This window comes from Mastomys coucha, unplaced genomic scaffold (assembly GCF_008632895.1).
Source record: "Mastomys coucha isolate ucsf_1 unplaced genomic scaffold, UCSF_Mcou_1 pScaffold23, whole genome shotgun sequence".
Lineage (NCBI taxonomy): Eukaryota > Metazoa > Chordata > Mammalia > Rodentia > Muridae > Mastomys > Mastomys coucha.
The window spans coordinates 78,950,254-78,972,270 of record NW_022196906.1 but is presented as its reverse complement, the minus strand read 5'-3'; the positions used below and the strand labels follow the sequence as shown (position 1 = coordinate 78,972,270).

Here is a 22,017-nt window from a genome sequence, read left to right as displayed (position 1 = left end):
AAGCAGCTGAAAGAGTCAGATGCAGATGGTTACACCCAACCAATGGACAGAAGCTGGTGATCCCTGTGGTTGAATTATTGGAAAACTGTAAGAAGCTGAGGAAGAGGGAAACCCTGTAGGAAGAACAGCAGTCTCAACTACCTGGGACCTCCGAGATCTCTCAGACACTGAGCTACCAATCTTGCAGCATACACCAGCTGATATGAGGCCCACAACATATATACAGCAGAGGAGTGTTGGGTCTGGTATCAGTCAGAGAAGATGCACCTAACATAATGTCACCTCTTGAAAATATTCACCGCAATGTAGAGTTACTTTAGCTGTGAAAATTATTGATGTTGATTTTATAAGGATGCTTATCATTGGTAGGTGGTAACTAACTATACATAGAATAATAAATCTATATGAAATATTGAGGTTGGATGGCATCTTGTTTTGGATTATTATTACAAAGTGCCAAACAATTCATAATTTAGGAAGGTGGAGAGTTATTTTGCACCATTTCAGAATATAAGCCTGAGAGTGGAAATGTGCTAGACTTTGGAGAGGACCTTCTGCAATGCAGAAAATGAACTTTTCTTTGCACTCTCACTTTGCAGAGAGAGATGGGTGGTTCTGTTCTCTTCCTCATCAGACACTTATGCCTGTATGGAGGTCTCATATGACATTCACCTCCTAGAGTTCCGTCTTTGTGATGCTATCCTATTAGGGACTAACATCTCATCACAGGGTAGATATCACAAGCTCATCTATTCAAATCAATTAAAATTATAAGAACTTTGTAATGTTCTTAATTTCTTGTAACAGTATAGAAGCTTTCAGTCAGAGACATATTCTCCTCAATTCCTTACCAAAGCAATATAAGAAAATATTGAATTTAATATTTCAATTCAATTTTATATTATTATTATACTAGATTTAGAAAAATCATTTATATTACATTTCAGCTTTGTGTTATGAAATGTAAGAATATTTTTCTCTTGTTTTATCTTTTGTTTTGTTGAAAATGGATTCTTTTCTCAAACAATATATTCTGAATATAGTTTCTCCTCTCTACCCTTCCCGGTTTTCCTCACCTCTCTTCCCCTCCAGGTATACTTCCTCTCTATCTATCTACCTGTCTGTCTGTCTGTCTGTCTGTGTGTCTATCTATATATTTTCATTAGAAAATAGCAAGCTTCTAAGAGATAATAACCAAATATTACAAAGCAAAATATAATAAGATGAAACAAAAACTGTCATATCAAAGTTGTACATGGCAGTCCAACAGGAGAAAACCAGTCTTGAGAGTAGACACAATAGTCAGAGAATCACTCACAATCACAGTCAGTAGTTCCATAAAAACACTAAGTTAATACCCATATACAATAGTCAGAAAATCACTCATAATCGCAGTCAGTAGTCTCATAAAAATACTAAGCTAATAGCCATACACAATAGTCAGAGAATCACTCACAATCACAGTCAGTAGTTCCATAAAAATACTAAGCTAATAGCCATAATATATATACATATATATGTAAATACACACACACAGGACATGGTGCAGACCATGTACGATTTATATTTGCCTGATTCAGACCCTGTTAGCTCATAGATGCCTTACTTAGTTGACTCACAGGGCCTTGTTCTCCTGGTGTCCTCTACCATGAACCCCCGGCTCATATATTATTTCCATCTACTCTTCTTCGGTATTTGTAGAATTGTGGCAATGAAATGAAATGGAATTAAATCATGATGAATGTAAATACTATATAAGCAACTAAGAGTCCAGGTCTTGCAGTCTTTTAATAAACAAAACATCTATGTTCTCCTAAGAATAAATTCTTAAGAAACTCCGAGTGAAGAAAATTTTAAGTAAGGCTCTTATAACTAACCACCATAGCAATTATTCATAAGATAATGAATAGATGAAACACAAAGCAAGTGACTTGGAAAACGTATCACTTAAGTCTTAACGCATTCTTATTCTTAATATTTAAAATTTTCATCAAAAATATAAATACTAGACATAAATAAACCAAAAATGGAAGCCATCATAAAATGACTGAATAAATTATTGAAAGATTTAAATAAACAAATGAATAATTATGGAGACTATACCATAAAACAATATAAATTCTAGGCATCTCAATGTAATTGGAATACTGAGGGGGGAAGGTCACAGATGTATACTAGTTTTTCGAGTCAATAAATTGCTAAATATAGTGTTTACAAAATACAAAATTTCTACTGAGTATACATGGAACAAAAGAAGCAAGAAATTCCCTTTCACACAATAAAGTCCCTGAGACTATCCCTATCTTCATACATACAAAATAAACATGTTTACTCTTGATACTTTTAATAAATATCAAATTTTTCTAATACCACAAGTATTCTCACAAAAAGAAGCTATTTTGTGAGAATGTAATTCAATGCTTCCTTGAGATTTACTTTGGATTTATTTTCTGTAAAACAAGAACTTAAATGTTTATGGGGAAATATCAAGATTAAATATGATTGTTCTTTACAGTCACGTACATCTTTTTAATATATCTGAACACTTTCTCTAGTAAATTATATTTCTTAGGTCCAGTTTTCCGTAAATGTTGATATGTAATAGTGTATGGTTTGTGAACTATAAACTGAAAGCTTCTTAGAGGTGAGAATTAATAAAAAAAAGAAAGAAAAGAAAAGAAAGAAAAAACCCTTTGTGCTCTTAATGAAACTATGCAAGTCCACTTCAGGATTTCACATTCATTTAGTTCATGCTTTGAATGTAGACACCTGTATCTAATACAGCCATTTTGTCACTATGGAGCCCAAACTAGGTATGATGAAAATAACATAATAAGCCAATACAGATTATTAAATTTTAGCACTGTTTTAATACTTTGTCTAAGTGGAGAAGTTATCTCTATTCACAGTTGTTGGTTTACAACTAAACCACTGTTTATATTATTAGGTAACTTTTTATCAAATGTGTTAGTATATTACATATTATCTGGACACATAAAATAACAATTATAAATACAGTACTATTAATTAAATACCATACTGGTTGATAAAATTCTGAATATATATTTTGTATTTTGGGATATTGCTCATTTTTTATAACTAGAACACATCACATTTTCAAAGAAAAAATGATAGATGAATCTTCTAAAAATTTGAGTCATTTTGATGTTTGACGCAGTCACTGATTCAGAGCACAAAGATTTATTTCTAAATGTTTGATGCAAGATGACTTAAGAGGCATTCTTGAAAATATTATTTTGTTACAAAAAAAAATTACTACACAAGTTTGGCCTGCAAAGATTTGCTCATGTTGAATCTAATTTACTGATTGAAATATATGCTGTGTTAATTGTTTAAACATCCATAGCTGATTCTTTCACAGAAAGATTATTGACTAGTAGTACCTATCATTTTCAATAATAATTTAAAACTTTGATAACAAATCATAGTGCTTCATTCATTTTGTACCTTAAGTTGCATACTTAATAATATAGTAATAGATATGATCGCCTTTATAGATTTTACATGGATTCCTATGATAAAAAGTGTCCATGGCATAATACTCCAAAAAATGTTTCCCCTATTCAAAAGTTCTTTAATAGTATAAGCAATGAGCATTCATTTGAATAGTAATGCTACTTATCATACTTATATAGATATGCATTTTCTTTTATTTATTTATTTATTTATTTATTTGTTTGTTTGTTTGTTTTATTTTAAACTCCAGATTTTATTCCCCTCTTGGTTCACTTTCTGGCTGTTCCATATCCTATACCTCCTCCACGCCCCCTGTCCCCACTAGGATGCCCCCACTCCAACCCCCACCTCACTAGACCTCTAAACTCCCTGGGGTATCCAGTCTCTTGAGGATTAGGTGCATCTTCTCTGACTAAAACCCAGAGTCAGCAATCTTCTGCTGTATATGTGTTGGGGTCCTCATATCAACTGGTGTATGCTGCCCGGTTGGTGTTCCAGTATCTGAGAGATCTCCGTGGTCCGGGTTAATTGAGACTGGTATCACCCTTCTCAGCTTCTTCCAGCTTTCCCCTAATTCAACCACAGGGGTCAGCAGCTTCTGTCCATCAATTGGCTGCAGACATCTGCATCTGACTCTTTCAGCTGCTTATTGGATCTTTTGGAGGGCAGTCATGCTAGGTCCCTTTTTGTGAGTACTCCATAGCCTCAGTAATAGTGTCAGGTCTTGGGGCCTCCCCTTGAGCTGGATCTCACTTTGGGCCTGTCACTGGACCTTCTTTTTCTCAGGCTCCTCTCCATTTCCATCCCTGCAGTTCTTTCAGACAGGAACAATTATGGGTCAGAGTTTTGACTGTGGGATGGCCCGTCTTCCTGCTGGAGGTAGGCTCTATAAGTTCTCTCTCCCCAGTGCATGGCATTTCATCTAAGGTCCCTCTCTTTGAGTCCTGAGAGTCTCTCACCTCTCAGGTCTCTGGTACATTCTGGAAGGTCTCCCCAACCTCCTACCTCCCAATGTTGCATGTTTCCATTCTTTCTTCTGGCCCTCTGGAATTTCAGTCCTTTAATCCCAGCCAATATCTGATCATGTTCCCCCTCTCCAGCCTACCATCACCTTTCCCTCCCAGGTCCCCCTCCCTCCTTGTGGTTGCTTTCTTCTCCCTCCCAAGTGGGACTGAGGCATCCTCACTTGGGCCCTTCAGCTTGTTGACCTTTTTGAGTTCTGTAGGCTGTGTCTTGGATATTCAGCACTTTTTATTTTGGCTAATATCCACTTAATAGTGAGTACATACAATGCATGTCCTTTTGAGTCTGAGATACCTCACTCAGGATGATATTTTCTACTTCCATCCATTTGCCTGTAAAACTCAAAATATCCTTGTTCTTAATAGCTGAGCAGGAGTAGTATTCCATTGTGTAAATGAGCCACATTTTCTGTATACATTCTTCTGTTGTGGGACTTCTTCGTTGTTTCCAGCTTCTGGATATCACAAACAAGGCCCCTATGAACATAGTGGAACATGTGTCCCTGTAGCATGGTGGGGCATCTCTTGGGTAAATTCCCAAGAGTGCTAGTGCTGTCTTCAGGTAGATCTATTTCCAATTTTCTGAGCAACTTCCAGATTGATTTCCAGGTTGGTTGTACCAGTTTGCAATCCCACTAGCAATGGAAGAATGTTCCTCTCTCTCCACATTTTCTCCAACATGTGTTATCACCTGAGGTTTTGATCTTAGCCATTTTAATTGGTGTAAAGTAGAATCTCAGAGTCATTTTGATTTGCATTTTTCTGATCACTAAGGACTTTGAACATTTTCTAATCTCCAACATGTTTTAACTTTTCTCATGTCAAAATATAACATTTTCTATATTTCACTAGAATTGTCACTCATCATTAGAATCACAAAGGTCTTCTACTATATGACATAATCACTAAACAGTATTTTTAGAGTCATAGTGTAATTAACTTCAGACATTTGAATAGTTTTTTGCTAATTTTTGGTTGGTTAATGGTTTTACCTCATAATTAAAATTACTATATGCTACTCTATGTCTTAACAGTTTAAATCTATCACATATGAAGCAGATTGTAGATGAGATATAGCGTAGAAAGTGTAATAATGCAAGATGGCATGCTTTGAGTGAAAGGGTTTGTATTCTCCTAGTATCTGTTAGCACATTAGTCAATTAGGTCAGCATTTTTGTTCTGTTTCAAGAATTAAGTGAAGCAAGGCAGATTTGTTTTATTAGTATTGTTGCTCAATTGTAGGTCCTCCCAAACTAAAAAGATATATTAGACTACTTAAAATATGTGAGATTTTTCTTTCTCTGTTTCTTCTAACATGCTGTCTCACAAGATTTTTGGTTCTTTTTTTTTCCTCAATTTTTCAGAGATGTTTCATAGAATTTTGTCCAAAATAAGATAAACTGTGATGCAAAGCAATTGTCAGTAGGATTATAGAAGGAGAAGAAGCCTCTGCTGGATAACACACATCTGGCTCCGCAGCGGCCTTCACAACTGGGTAACACACATCTGGCTCAACAGTGACCTTCATGAAAAGAAGACCTGGAGTCTAGACATTACTGTAAATTCTTTCTTGTTTCTGTGTCTAGAAAGAACAAAGTAATAGAAACAAAAAGTAAATAAGATGAGACAATTATTTTATACAGATGAAGTAAAGGAGACGGCACTTCCCTGAATGACAAAGCAGGCAGAGTAACATATTTTTCTCATTGTTCAAAAATGTGGGTGAACATCGAGAGGAGTTAATTTTACAAAACAACAATCTGAAGATAAGAATATGGTCTATTTATTACCTGATATTTGTATCTAGCTAGTTTGAAAAGTAAAGGATAATACATTTTGGAGCAAATGTATGATTATACAATATCCTTGGCTGAGCAGCAGAGCAAAGTACAAAAGAAACCAATTATACCCCATGCTGTGAAATTGCTTTAAATTTCTACTCTTAATCCCCTGTTGGTTAAATTCCTGATTAACCCCTCAAAATATTTTATTACAAAACCAAGTGAGCTCCTGGGGTCATTTAATCACTGTGGCATACCTTAGTAGACAAAACACCACATATGTGAAGAGGGCAGATGGTTAGTGAGGAGAATAAAGAAGAGCAATCGTTCACCATGCTGAGCCATATCACATGCATCACTCCACTGCAGCCATTTCCAGACAATATCAAGTAAGAATTGAAAATTAGCTATTAAATAAAGTTAACTGAATCTCTTTCAGGTCAGAGATCCCTGAAAGGAATGGAAGGGAAAGCCAACTTTCAGATCCCTGGAATACTCTGGAATAAAGGCCCAGTTTAAGCCATGAATTTAAGGGAGATGGGCTCGGGAACTATCCAAGGTACTAACCAGTCCTTAAAACCTGTTCTTCTGATTATTTTTGGAAACAGGAGAAAAGCAGGTACAGAACAGGAAGAAACATTCCTCGGCCTTTTGAATTAAACTTCAGGATAGAATGTTTATGAAAGGAGCATAGATTACAGGTAAGTTGGCATACTCATTTCAATTTCAGAAGATTCCAAAGCAATAAAGCAAATTTGATAAGTATAAAATACACAAAATTCGTTCTAACCTATTTCCTGAGAGCCATCTAGTTTGTATACAGCTCTGACAGTCCCACTGTGTTCAAAATACCTCACCTTAAGAACAATGAAATTTATACACACAAACACACACAGAGAGACACACACACACACACACTAACAAAACTGTGAGTATTTATTTCTAATAAAACATTTCTTATTCTATGAAACCTGCCCCCCATTGGAATGGAATAAGTAGTACAAAATCATGCATACTGAATAGAGAATAATCCTATATGATAAGACTGGTGGTCAGGATCATCACTGTTTGACAGTAGGTTTGGAACTTGTGGGAAATGTCATGAGCCACATGTATATTTATTTCTCTCCTGCTCATCACAGTTCTTTTTTCTGTAAGATGCCATCCAAAACAGATCACAGTTCACTTACAATGATAAATACAAATAATTCAAGGGAAATAGATATGTTGGAGCTTGATTGTCTTTGCAGTCTTGTGTAGGACATATGCTTTCTTATTAAGGATAATTAATTGGTTAAGAGATTAAGAATACATTGGCTACAGAATTCTCTTTGCACATAAATTAATTGTACAATAGTAGCAATTTGCCTGTTAGCATCATTAAAAGAGAAATTAAGTTTTCAAATGTGTGGTTTAAAATTAGTTGGAATAGTTATAAGGTGGTAATATAGATATTATAAGTTGTCAGCAAAGACATTCAGAATAATTTAAAATAGGTTTGTGAAAATAGAAATATAGTGAAATTATACAGCAATATCACAGACAACATTTATGTTCTGTTCATTACCTGTACTGTGCTTCATCAACCTGTAAATACAATGGCTTCTTTCATAGATTTCTTTAGAATTTATGTTCTGTTCATTGACTTCACAGTTGCAGTTTCTTATGATTCTAGATATAGATAGTCTACCCTTTACAGTAATGATGGAGAGTTTATTTGATTCCCCAATTTGAGGATCTGAATAGTGAATCAATTGTATAGTATGAATTTGACAAAAATCAGCCTAAACACACACACACAGAGAGAGAGAGAAAGAGAGAGAGAGAGAGAGAGAGAGACTCTATTTAGATGTTTTGAGGAAGTATGTATCTCAAAATTGGAAAATCAAGAAACACACACACGTACATTTTAATCTCTCACCTAGTTCCATATACTTATAACTAAGCAATTATACTCAACTCCCTGTACTGTGAGAACAAGTGCCTCTTATTAGAATGGACAGCTTATCATAGATTAATTACGCATTTAAATTAGTTGGCCAACTCCTGAATTTCATTCATAATGACTAATATGACTTCTGGCATGAAGATCTCTCTTTCTCTCTTTTTTTTTATTAGATATTTTCTTTTCATGTAAATTTCTCCTTTCTCTCTTTCTTATATTTGTATTTGTAGTGGTAGGAATTAAAACTGTACCTATGGATGCTAGGTAGGTACTCTATCAGGCCACTGTATCTTCAACCAATGAATAGAGATATTGGGGACAGAGATTACATGCAGAACATCTAGCCTATCTTGGCTGCTTCAGAGTTGTTCATCTCCAGAGTGGTCTTTGCCTGGAATCAGAGAGAGCTGTGGATAGAACCGAGCCTCCGTCCTGCAAAAGAGGATGCACAGTCACTATATTTTTCTGTTTCTATTGATTTCTAATTTTTGAGATACATATGTCCTCAAAATATTTCAAATGATAGTTTTGTATGTTATTTAATCTACGTTGACAGTCTAGCTGCAAAAGTTATGCAGCCTCCTCTGGCCTCCACTTGCTGTAAATGAGTCACTCAAGCAAACTCAGATTCTCTTTTTTTCCTATTTTTTTCTCCATACTACATATTTTCCTATTATGGAATTGTTTATTATATGCCTTCCTGCCATAAAATTTAAGCTTTTGTGTGGACAGGAATTTTACTATTGTACATTTGCTAACATGTTCAGTACTAAGTATTACCCTAACACATTGGCACAAATAAATCTTTCCTGAGAGGATTAATGAGTGTTTATATTTTCATATTTCCTATAATATGTATGATGAAACCAGGATTGTAATAAAGTACAGAAATGCTGAATGTTCAAAAGTGAAAATCATACTCAAAATCTAGTGAGTAGAGTATGTTTTCTATAATACCCAGTCTATCATCCATTGTATAGAATGGGTTTCACGCTTCTGGACTTGATAAATTGTAAGTGTGTGTTAACTCCTCAAACAACTCAAAATTTATTTGTTAAACATATTTACATCTCCTTGAAATATAAAAACAAACTTTACTCATTCAATTAACTTTCTCCAATTTAATAACAATTTGTTAGCCTCCTCTGAAGCTAGTTTTCATAAAACAAATTTGAGTGCAACTGCCTCAGCCTACTGTAGGCTAGCTTTCTTACTCTGTATGTGTTCCAAATCTTCACTTTCTGGTGGATTCACAGCAGGACAAAAAGAGATCATGAGCATTAATCAAGTTGCATAAATCAAATACAAAAAAGGAGTTACTGGAAAGATGAAAGCTAAAATTTGTTCTCCTTCCTGTTATGAAATGTTCCTTTCACAATGCCACTTGCCTCTCAGATTCACACTCAGCCCTACCTCAAAGTCGCCCTGTATAGATGGCTCTCCTCCTAAAAACTCCTGAGAGATAGAGTTTTTAATCTTTCTCAGTAGCTTGCCCCATGATTTATCAAGTAAAACTCATATTACAAACCCACCCCATGGGAAGAAAATTTTCTTTGTCAAGTTTACAATGTTCTATTAAAAAAATAATAATTTATGATAAATTCACAAGTACAATTTGCACTTGCGCTTTGGCCAGGAGGATGGCGGAGCTTGGAGCATGCACTCAGTCCTTGGCTCCAGGCCCCAGTTTAATGACAGTCTGAGTCCTCACACTCAGGCCTCGCCCAGCGAGGCTGCCAAGTGTTTGTCATAGTCATGCACATCAGTCAGTCAGTCACAGGAACGGAATGTGAAATGGTCCAAAGTGCAGCAGACCCTAAGGCAAAGGGTATTCAGCTCCAAAACGCAAGAGTCTAGAAAATGTAATCTCTACATGATCCAGTGAAATAATAAAACATGGACATCATCTGATCATTAAGTCACCAAATTTTGCTTTTATATTTCCTCAAAGATTTTTAATAAATCTGCTTATGTTCAACCATAGTGATACTTATAAAGTATTTTCTGTAGGTGGACAGTCATTCCACTGTGCAGTGTAGATACTGTACATAAAAAGATGCTTTGGGAAGCTGTCTGAGGATAAATACAAATTAAACATTATAGAGATTGTATACTTGTGCCATATATTCTATGACAATCCACTATTATATATAATTGTGTGTCTCATGTGTAAGTTTAACATACATTGAATGAAGCCTGATTTCCACCCTTGATAAAGCAAGATGATGTTTTATTCATCTCACCGACTGTGTAAGAATCTACAGGTTTCTTCACACATGGATGATTCCCACATGTGAGATGGAAAAAGATAGGTACAGCTTCACTCTATTTCCTGACCATTAAATAAAAGCACTTATACGAAAAAAATCACTATGCATGCTGGAAAACACATTTGGTTTTCAATAAATGTTCTATGTATCTGCTACATACAAATTTAAAATTTTAAGTTCACTAGGTAGCATAGTAATTGATTTAAAAAAAAAGTCTGGTTCATTTACTTACTACAGTTGTCTCCATGCTGCTGCAAACATCAACTCATTTTGTATGCTAATGAGAAACATTCCATTGTTACATACATACCAAATTTCTTTACCTATTCATCAGTTAAATAAACATGGGTTATTTGTACTTTTTAATATTATGATAGTGTTTGACTTTGTGATTTTTTTTCATCTTTTGATACTATGCCAATAAAGGTATATTACAGGTTCATACATCAGTTCCAAATTAGCCAGAAATAACAAAATAAATACTACAGTAGCCTCACAAATATATAAAGTCTATTAAGATGGAACCCATGGCAGCTGAGAGCACAGTAGTGGTTTTCATTGTCTGTGGAGAGGAAATGATGGAAATTTTCATCAGTGGCCTAAGTTGCAGTTAGACAGTAGTAAGAAGTTCAAGTGTGCTGTCCTATAGTAACTGAACTGATACTGTATTTAACCTGACACAAATGTTATATTAACACCTGGACATGTAAGCAAGCTGCCTTCTAAATATTGGTTTATAGGAAAAATTAATGGTATGGCTCTCAACTTTCATCACAGAACCTTTCTTTCATGGGTGGCCATTCATGCAGAGATTTCAACAAGTGCTAAAAGTACTGACAATAAATGACTGTTGAATGTTCAGCTCTTTGTGAAACATCTAAATCACCTCCTCCGCTGCTAAAGAAACAGCCAGAAAGAAGAGATAGGAATTCTGCAGTAGCTGGAGGATAAGTAAGAGTGCTATAGAATGTTATCTACAGTTTATAACATAAACATTGCAATCATGACAACACAGTAGCTGGTGAAGTTCACAAGACTACACAAAAAGAGGCATGAAAGTAGGATGGGGGTTACCTGGAAATACCAAGGAATGAGAGGTGTCAGAAGTACAGGGGTGAAGGGGCTACAGGAAATAAATCAGAGTGTAGTACACTGTACTAGTGAATGACATTGTCAAAAACAAGTCAAAACCATTTAAAATGAGTACAACAAGCAAGCAACAAATTCATACATTCACAGAGAAGTAAATGTTGCAGAACCACTTGACTGAGTTTCAGTAGTTTTTCTACAGTTCCAGTGTGACTATTTCTGCTTGTTCATCACTGAAACTTTAGCCTTTCAAGCACAGACTTAAGATCCATCACCTAAAGAATGAGAAACTATCTGCTAGACAAAACTAGACTCCAGAGCTGGCTAAATCCCATTTCTAAAACCAAGAGTTTGTTTGCCTTCATCAGACCATATTCTTCTTCTTTGGAGAAGGGTGTTGTCCCAGTCTTTTTGGCTGAAGACTGGGGTTTAATTTTAAGCTCCTTGGATTAGGATCCAAGAATGTGCCACAAGGCTTTCACAAGTTTTTCACATGCATCTAAGTGGCCACTAAGGAGCATTGTGCCTTTCATCTCCAGATATCATCCTAAATCCATCTGAGGCTTCTCTATGGTGATAAATGCTACAATTATGCTTATCACCTTCTACTTCCTGTGCTAGCTCCATCACTTAGAGTGACTTTTTCCCATGTTCTTGGTATTTCACTGTTGCTGTTCAAGAAGCCACAGGCAAAGCCCATACTAAGATGATGTTGCCACTAGGCAATCGAATAACAATGTGCCTGTTTATACCATGTACAACCTCAATAAACCAAAGGCACAGAAATTTCTCTAAGTAAAATGACATTGAGGCCTGCTAAAGAGTATAAAATGCAGATGATGATTGCAGTTTTACATTTCAACACATTTTTCCATAAACACATATGACCATTACAAGGCTGAATTTGAAGTCCACTTATGTTTTAAACTATAGAATCACTTTATATGTAATGTCAACCAAAACTGAAATCTGTATGCATGCACAGCAATAAAACACATTTTAATACCTAAATTATACTTCTGGATGTGTCAAAATAAAATTAATCACCAGAACACTTTAATCTAAAAGTAAATGAAGGTAATTATAACCCAGTTTTAAGATAGTAATTTTAAAAACAAAAATTCAAGTTAGCAGAACACTTACATTATAACAAAGGAAATAAATGAAAACACACTTAGTCTTTTAACTTTTCTCTTGCAATAAAGTCACACCACAACAGTAACTGTATTATTTCATGGAAATAATTTTTTGTTTTATACTTGTGAGAATTCAACTCCCTTTATTCTATAAGTCCATTGACTCCTTCTGGTCTGAGATTTCCCACTACACAATGATTCAGCTGGCCTAACCAATGCAAAGGGGATGACTGTCAAATGCACTTACTATGGCAGTAGTAAAAGTGTTGTTCTGAGGTGAGATAGTTCAATGTCCAGAAAGTGGTTGATCAAGGAACATCTATAAATATGTTAACTAGGTGTGGTTAAGGAACCCTGGAAACATCCAAGTGAATCTATGAACAGGAATCATTTTAGGTGGATATAGTGACTGACAAGGCAGAAATGCTAGCATTCCATGAGGGATGAGGATCCTGAGATCAAAAGGAAGTCTAAGCTCCATGCCCTCTCACAAAATAAGTAAATAAATAAAATAAACTGCATTTCCTATTAATATTTCATTTTATACATGTTTTAAAGTATTCTCACTTGTTGTATTAAAACAGATTCTTTTCTCATCCAGTACTCAGCAACCACCATTTTGCCTCCCTCCACTTATCCTAGCTCTCTCCAGCTTTCTCCCCCAGATCTGCTCTCCAGTTAAAGTTCATAAGACACACCAAAAGGCAAAATTCAAAGGTCCCATAGAAACTTAAAAATTCTCAGGGCCCAAATTGTCATTGCTTATTCTTACCCCCATTATATCTATTATGAATAACTTAATGAAAACTGCAGTGTAGAGATCAGTGGGGAAATGCCTTCAACACAGGGTGTTGAATCTTGCCAGGAAATGCAGGGAAATGATGGCAGAGAAGTGGCTTTGGATTTGAGAATATGAAACTCAGCAGTATTTGTAAGACAACTCTTTTACAACTCTTTTAGAGGTGGATGGAGATACACAGCCAACCTCTGCCAAGTAAATGGGAAGCTGGAAAACAGAGACTAGAGAAGGAAGGAAATCCTGGAGATATGAAATCTTTGCTCTTCGTTTTGCTTTACTAAGGACAAGTTGAAATATGATATAATAAGGTAGCAGACTTGACAGAGGAGACTCTTGGTTTTTACTGGAATATACTGAGTTTTGTTTAAGTCATTGAAACAAGAGTCATACAAGAAAAGAAAAGAAAATTAGTATATACTTGTAAAGGTTAATTTGTGGGATCTGGTTTTCATGTGAAGACCATATAGGATAGGAATAAAGCAAAAAGGAGTAGAGATGGATACAAAGCAGAACTCTTCATTCCTAGGTGAATGAATCCCCATGCTGTTCACTGATTCCTTTTCACGTTCTACCCAGTTTTTACTTTTCTCCAGAAACAGTTTTCCCTTTAGTGGTGAACACCATCCCTGTGTTTCTCTCTGTGGTGGTAGCCTTTCCAATATTAAATCTACCTATCTATTTTTCACTGTTCAGGTGAGTTCCCAATGCTTGGACCTATGTCATCTATGAACTGTAAGCCCCTTTTTCTGCTAAAATGCAGGTCAAAACTCTTTAATTTACTTTGAATGTTTGTCTTTTGTTTACTTACCGCTTGAAGGTCCTAGCCCTTGGCCTTTGTGTTTGTACTGAACACATTGCCCTTCTACTGTGTGGATACTTTGTAGAACACACCTTACTAAGGGCCATCATTACAGTACAGGGTCTCTTAATCAAATGATTTAAATATAAAAATGTGGAAAAATCTTTGCAAAGTCACTAAACTATACAGATTAAGAAGTAATAATCACATCTAAAATGCAATAAAAGTAATTTGTTGCCTAATTATAGAGAAAATAATTAGAGGTTGTCATAAAAATCTTACCATATGGTCTTGCAATACAAAAATTAATCTATCCTGTGCATAAGCACTAGACTGGGCATATGAGAGATAATCCAACATTTATGGATGTTCTTTTAAATTTCAAAATAGCTACCAGCAAATTTCCTGACTTCTGGCCCTACAGAAAGTGACACTGACAATCTTCAGAAGCAATCACCATATATGACATAATGAGACATGCATGCTTGTCACATCGGTCTAATAAAATCACGAAATATTCTATTTTAATAAACTGTCCATATATATTCCTTTCTTGGAACTTCCTCAGTTCTATAGAGTCCTTACTAAAATTCACATACATCAATTCATAAAATTTAAATATCTCATGTTTCAAACTTAACAATATGATGCAACAAAGAGGGTCTATTTTTAAAGCTTGCCTGTACACAAGACAGCATGTTCTGTACAGAAGGCTAAGAGAGCTTTGGTTAATCTGATGGTCCTCAAGTCAATTAAGGGTTTTAAATGAGCTTCTGTTGTCATTTATCCTTCCAACGATCTATGACTCCTCTATCTTATGACAGCAATGTTAATACATGGCTTGTACAGAACCTATTTTAAGCTTAGTATTACATTTGCAGGACATATATAGACATTTTGTTCAAACCATAAATCATATAGCCTTGGTCTGAAATCAAAATAACAATGTTCAGTAGTTTAGTTATCAAATATTTAACCTTCACTTTTATGATGTATAAATAAAAGAAAATCAGCCATTCTCTCATAGTGAATGAAGAGATGGAGGGGTGTGCCATTTACAGATAGCTCAGTTACTGGCATATACTAGATTATCATTAAGAGTTGGTTTCTTTCCTCTTCCATCCAAATTAGAAAGGCAGAGCACAAGATGACTCTGAAAAGCACACAGTGTCTCACAAACCATCCCAGGAAGCAAAAGGGTGCAAATCAGAGGCCTTTGTCTTCAGTTACAACAGCAGCCAGTTAATCAGCTGAAATATAAAGATCTATTCAATGCATACGTCCTGCTTCTAAATATTAGCAGGGCTGGGTACATACAATAACAGACCCTTGTGAAAGACTTCACCCCACCCAAAACCCCAGCTAGTGATCCAAAAATAGAAACTATCTGGGGACCAGACAGGGACAGAGTAGTGTTTATCCACAACCAGTAAAAGCTCACAAGTGTGAGGGATGATGGGTCAGTAGCGCCATCTATGTGTGAAAGAAGTATATGCGCATCTTGGTAATATCTCCAGGTAAGTGTTTCTGTATGTAAGACAAAAGAGCCACAGTATGAACACTGGGTACAGGAAGGGACACTGGCCAGCTTATAACTTCAATTTTTTAAGCCAGCAGTTTTGATTTAGAGATAGGAACACTGAAATTTAACAAATGGGAGAAATTGTTGAAAAAACCTACTACCGCCTAAAAGACACTTTAGTGAGGAGCACATAGTAGTTCAGGTATAGAGAGTGGCATAAAGAGCTTAACCACTGCTTTTACTGAACCTTTATGCCCCTCCACTCAGCCCCTAGCATCTAGTAAGTACTATTTTGCCTTTTGATTCAATAAATTTGTGCATGTAAGGTGCTGCACAGTCGTGGAACCATACAGCATTTGTTTGGTCTGGCTAGTTTCATTCAGCATAGTGTTCTTAAACTCCATCCAAATTGATATGCATGCAGAATTCCTTCTTGCCTATGTGTGCCTGTCAATGTGATGCAATTTATCTGTTCTGCATGAACAGTTAGGTCGTTTCCTCACATTGGCTCATCTGAGGGAAGCTACAGGAACATACCAATTCTCTCCCTTCCATCTTTGAGATCCTGATTTCAATTCTTTGGGAAAATGCACATGAATGAGATGACTGAATCACATTATTTAGCTTTGTGATGGCTTTCCATACTGTTGCCCATTATGTCTACTGTTCTTTCTCACTGACACTGTTTTCTGGTTCCAGTTTGTCTACAACCTTAACTGACACCTCTTTGAACAGCCCCAGCGACTTGGACCTGACTGGGAACAATACAAGAATGAAGAAATTATGAACAGACAACAGAAAAGCTCAGATTAGGTGGACTGTACTCTTCACTAGAGAAACCAAGTCCCACCTCTCAAGGTTATTGTGTTTATAGAGTTGAACAGGGAGGTAGAATTAGTGCATACATCTCAAAAGGAGGCAGAGGTTGTGGTAACAGCTGGGTCAAAGGGCTAGTTTTACTTGGTAGAAACAGTCTATAAGGAGAAGTTTTGAGGTTATAAATGCCTGGGGTCAGAGGAGCTATGTATACATTTTCTGTTCACACTATTTATGCTTTGTCCCCTGAGGAAGGCTTTGCTATCCCTCTGAGCCTAACTAACACCAGGGCTTTGACATTTTCCCATTGGTCTAAGGCTATGGAATACTTGACATAGCTATGTCCATATCAACACTACAAATTCATTCGGGACATGACTCACACTGGGCTCCCTCAGCTCCCAATCTTTGGTAATACTTGACATCCTTTACAATAGTCCTGTGATATTCAGTCATGCCAATGGATACTGTCATTTTTCTGTCTTTGTTGCCCTGATGACCGAATGTGTTGAGTATGATTTCATATGCCTCTTAGATGCTAGCATGTTCTCTTTTACAAACTTTTCTGTTGAGGTTCAGAATATTGACAATGACTACCAATGATATCTCTTATCTCCAATGTCATAATTGTACTTAAATTATAATTTTAACATTATAATAAACAAAAATGAATATAATGTTCATCAAGCGATAGACAGAGTTAAATACTATTGACAATTATGCTACGCCATCGGTGGTTCTTCCTATCTTACATTTGTAATTTTCATTTCAAGTAAAACGTAACATTTAGATTCTGCTAAATTTAATCTCTTTTATTTGCTTTTTGTAATTGAATTCAATGTCTTCTGTAAGACATGTTTCTTCCAGGTAACTACAGCAAATCAAAAAATTTTGAATTAGCTGAATTTTTCTTTCATTTTATATTTTTCAGGCATTATTTTTTCATCATAGTAATAATTACCATAGGTGTGTAACAGTAAATACAACTACATTAAGTATATAGTATTCTTATTTTTAAGCATTAATATACCAAATGGAAACCACTGTTCAATTAAATCTGTCTAAAATGGTGTCTAAGAATCTTTCTTCAGCCAATTGCAAAAGAGCAGAAGAAGCCACTGGGAAGAGGCAAGACTTCACATCCAGGCTGTTGACTAAGTAAGCCCTTGGCAGTACTGTATATAGAATGTCCCTTGACATTTCCTTTAGTGTTTGATAAAACCCAGTACTCCTAACATTATATTAGTGGGTTTACAATGTAGTGAGTTTTTCAGACTGTAAAGAAAAAGTAAAATTGTGTTTCATTGAATATTCTAATAAAGGTTATTTTGCTCCTTTGAACATACATGGATCTCCACTAACAAAACTTGGAAGATATAGTGGCAGGAGACTAAAAATTACTGAATTTCAGCTATCATCTAGATATTTTATATGTGCACTTCTCAGTCTGCACAGTAGTCAAGGATTTTAATATTTTCATCAACAGGTGAAAAAGTGAAGCCTTGAATTGTAAAAAAAATTATATAAATCCAATGACATTAATGAGCAACAGTGTCAAGATCTATGTTCCAAATAGCCCAACTTCAGTGCATGCTTACTCCATTAGCTTATTCAACACACATAAAGAAATCATATGAGGGAGGCACAGTAGCACCCATCAGTAAACCTGGTTCTTTTGGGGTAGAGATGAAAAGACTGTGAATTCAAGGCCAACTTGGACTACACAGTAATATTTTTTGTCAACAAAGATGAAAATTAAAGAAAAAATAATATTGAAAATTTTATGATGATTTTTGAAAATCCAAGAACAAAGGAATGAATTTTTGTTTGATTCTGTTAATAAAAGCAATCAAAACTAAGGACCACTTACTTGTGTTAGAAGCTTAGGTGGTGCTGGTGACTGAAGAGGGTCACAAATACAGATTATGCTGTTTTTTAATCATTGTGCTGATAATTCACAATTGCTTATCTTATGACAATTCATCAAGTTGTGCACTGATGGTTTCTATATTCTCCATATTGTACTTATAAAAATATTAATTTTTAGATAAATGAGGCATACTGCATGGTATTTAGGCTTAAACTCATTTCATAACATACTTCTCTTTGGCTTGTTAAAGTCTAACGTCTTAGATTTGAAAAGCTAAGCAGAGTATCTTTCCAAATCAACATTCATTTAAGACATCTGTAATTCTATTTCTGAGCTCATCAAATCCCTGGAGGCCAGAGATAAATATTTTAAAAAATATATGTATGAACCATTTATACGCTGACAGCCACATCACAGATGATTTGGATCAAGAATTGGCCTCTGTTACCAATGATATGCCTTGACTCTTACTATATCAAGTTGTTTGGAAAACACAGCACAGTTCTGATTTATCATCACCCCCTTAGTGTAGTAGTTTAACTACAACCAAAAAAAAAAAAAAAAGAATTTGGAGTGTACATTTGGAGTCAAAAAATATTCCCGCTCCTTCTTACTCCATTTATTGAACAGCTCTCTCAGCCTTTGACAGAGTACTTTGAGGTATTACACAATGTGTAATATCTAAACTGAAAATGGTATAGAAGAAAACAAAGGAAGAAGACAAAAACTGAGGCTCTAGAACTAGATTAAGAAAATTTTTGATAAACTGTTAGAATAATTTTCTTTGGCCAATGTTTAGAGTTAATAGCTGAAAAATTCAAATAGATAAAAGTGTAAGTCAGTAAATACTGTATGTAAAATGAAATAGAAAGTAGAGAATTTATCAAAACCCAGCAAATACATTTAATTTGCATCTCCATTGAGCAATTACAGCTCAGTTCCAAGCAAGAGGGATAGGGAAAGACAAGCGAGACCAAAAAACATTTTCTACTTCTAATCAATTGCACTTTGCCAATTATAGAAATCCCAAGTCATTTCCCTAGGAAACCCTGAGATACAAGCAATGTAGATGGGCAGAGCAAACTAGACAGAGTAGCAGATCAACCTATCAGCTTGAATGGTGCTTTGAAAATAAATCTGTCATGTATATAATAGCATCTTAAGCACCAGAAGTCAACAAGAAGACTAATTTAAGTCTCAGTAGCTCTCTTGATCAATAGAACCCCTCCATATTGTGGTAAGGTTCTTGAGAACGCTTTCATACCATGTTGCCATGGACTGGGATCGTAGTGGGTGGGGACCGCTTGTTCCGCGTAATGAGAGTTCTGGTAAGGTGGGCAAAAAATTCGGTGAGTGACAGAGTTGACACAAGGAAGTGCTGAGTCTGAGTGTATTTCTCAAAATGGCACCAGGCTTTTATAGTCATTACAAAAGAGAAATGAGAATTCTGGCAGCTTAGCGGCCTAGGTATCTCTGAGGCCATCTGAAACACACTGGGTCTAAAGCAGCCACCTCTTCTGGACAGGTGCTGCACCCCCCAGGACCGAGTGCTCTGGGCCTGGAGGGGCTGCAAACTGCATGAGGCTCAGAGCTCAAACCTGAATGAACAAGTCTAAGTCCAAGTTCAAATCCAAGTCTAAGTAAGTCTTAGTTCGTGCACAAAGTGAAAACCAGGCTTATATAGTAAACAGAAAACAGGGTGAATGACAAGTCATGTAGGCAGGTGAGGGACACATCAAGGTCAGTAAGATCAGAGAGCAAGACAGAAGTCATGTAGGCAAATGACGGTCACATCAAGGTCCATTAAGATCCGGCATCCAGGTGCAAAGCAGAAGAGCATTGATTGCCCCCATCCCCCTGCTGGGGCTATTTTTGCAATCTCAAGCTAATTCTCTGGGTCTGATGGAGGCAAGCACCAGGAAGTCCCAATCTAGCAGTTCTTGAAAATGCTCTTCAGCTTCCTTGTGAGAAATTCTGAGCTAACGACAGCTTAGTAATAAATTAGGATATATTGGAACACTGTGCTGGCCAGGGAACAATGCTTAATCTTACTTTTAACTATTTAGGAATCGTTTCTTGGGGCACCTTTATGCCTGAATAAGAAGGCATGTTGAATATTGGAAAGACTAATCTGGAATACATCTGAGTTTGGAGATGCCAACGACTGACTTCAATACAAACTCCCTTTGAAGGCATAAGGCCTCTTGTCCGTGATCAGGCTTTTAACCCTGATATTGCAGACTTTACTGGAGTAGATGAGAGGGTGTGGCACCTTATGACATCTCAAAATATTAATCCGTGCAAATCAATGCCTCCTATACTAAGCTCAAAAAATATGTTACCAATAGTCAAAATCATTTGTTAGTCTCAGTAATAATGAGCTCAATTGGCATGGATTATAAAAGAAGATAGATTGAACATAGATTATGGCCCTAGTTATAAGGCATCTTTAGAGTTGATGAATACAAATTAACCAGATTTATCCTGTTACATATATTGTATGTATACAATACTCTTTATTGTTGTATATGTAATAAAAAACATATGTAAAATTATTACATATATTTAGTATAAATGTCCTGTGCAAAAAAAAATGTACAGGTAATATCCTAAACCTTAAAGTAAAAATTTTAATGTCTAGAAAATTCATTACCATTCTTACTGATTTTTATAAAGACAAAAAATGTGGAGATAGTATGATTGGTGCAGAGTTCTTCAGTCGCGTACTGAACATACAGTCAAATAGACTGAGATTGTCATAAAGGAAGAAAGAAAGTCCTCATAAAAAGAACATTTTCCAGCCTTCAACACAGCATAAGCTATCAAGCTCAGAGAAACTAAGTGAGAAGGGCTAAGGCAGCTAGACACTGTGCATGCAGGGAGAAAAAGACTTGGTTTCATATACACTAAATATACCATGAAACTTGTCAAAGTTCTCATGGTAAATTCTGCTTCTCATTTAGTCATGTACATGGGGCTAAAATACAGAGGCTTACATGACAGGCCACAAGGAAGATATCTTTCTAACATACATTTGCTCCAAATGGGTTTTCAAAACCAATGGGAAAAAACAAACATAGTTGAAAATGGGCCAGACAGCAAGCATCATTCAAAAGACATGCCCCAGAGAGCCACTTTATACAGCTTCACTTAAGACTAAACTGTGCTAACTTTCAGTAAATCCAATAGAGATGGTTACAATTTACGTTCAGTTTACTGTCTATGTGAGACCTGAAAAATCATTAGAAAAATGGTTCTCTCTTTACTGTAACACATCTTTCAAAAGGTTCATGAGTGGGAAGCCTTTGTACGGGTTCTATCATAAAATATATTGACCCAGGGTAAGTACTTTAGAGTAAATGTCAAGGTGTGGCTTTTGAAAATTACATTATTTGCTAATAATCAAAGTTTGCTATTTCAGGCACCAAATAGAGTATGAGCCAAAAGACATAAACAAAGTTCAAAGAAGGCATTAAAGGAAAACAATGTGT

The 22,017-nt window shown here is 35.8% G+C and overlaps 1 long non-coding RNA gene across 1 annotated transcript in view; it reads right to left on the bottom strand.

The window, feature by feature from the left end:
* Positions 1–5,751: 5,751 nt before the first annotated feature.
* Positions 5,752–22,017, bottom strand: part of LOC116072499 — a 111,763-nt gene continuing 95,497 nt past the window's right edge. The window contains exons 4-5 of the long non-coding RNA XR_004111488.1: positions 8,477–8,657; positions 5,752–6,081 (exon numbers count right to left, since the gene is read on the bottom strand). This is a non-coding gene — a long non-coding RNA (uncharacterized LOC116072499). The remainder of the gene's footprint in view (positions 6,082–8,476; positions 8,658–22,017) is intronic.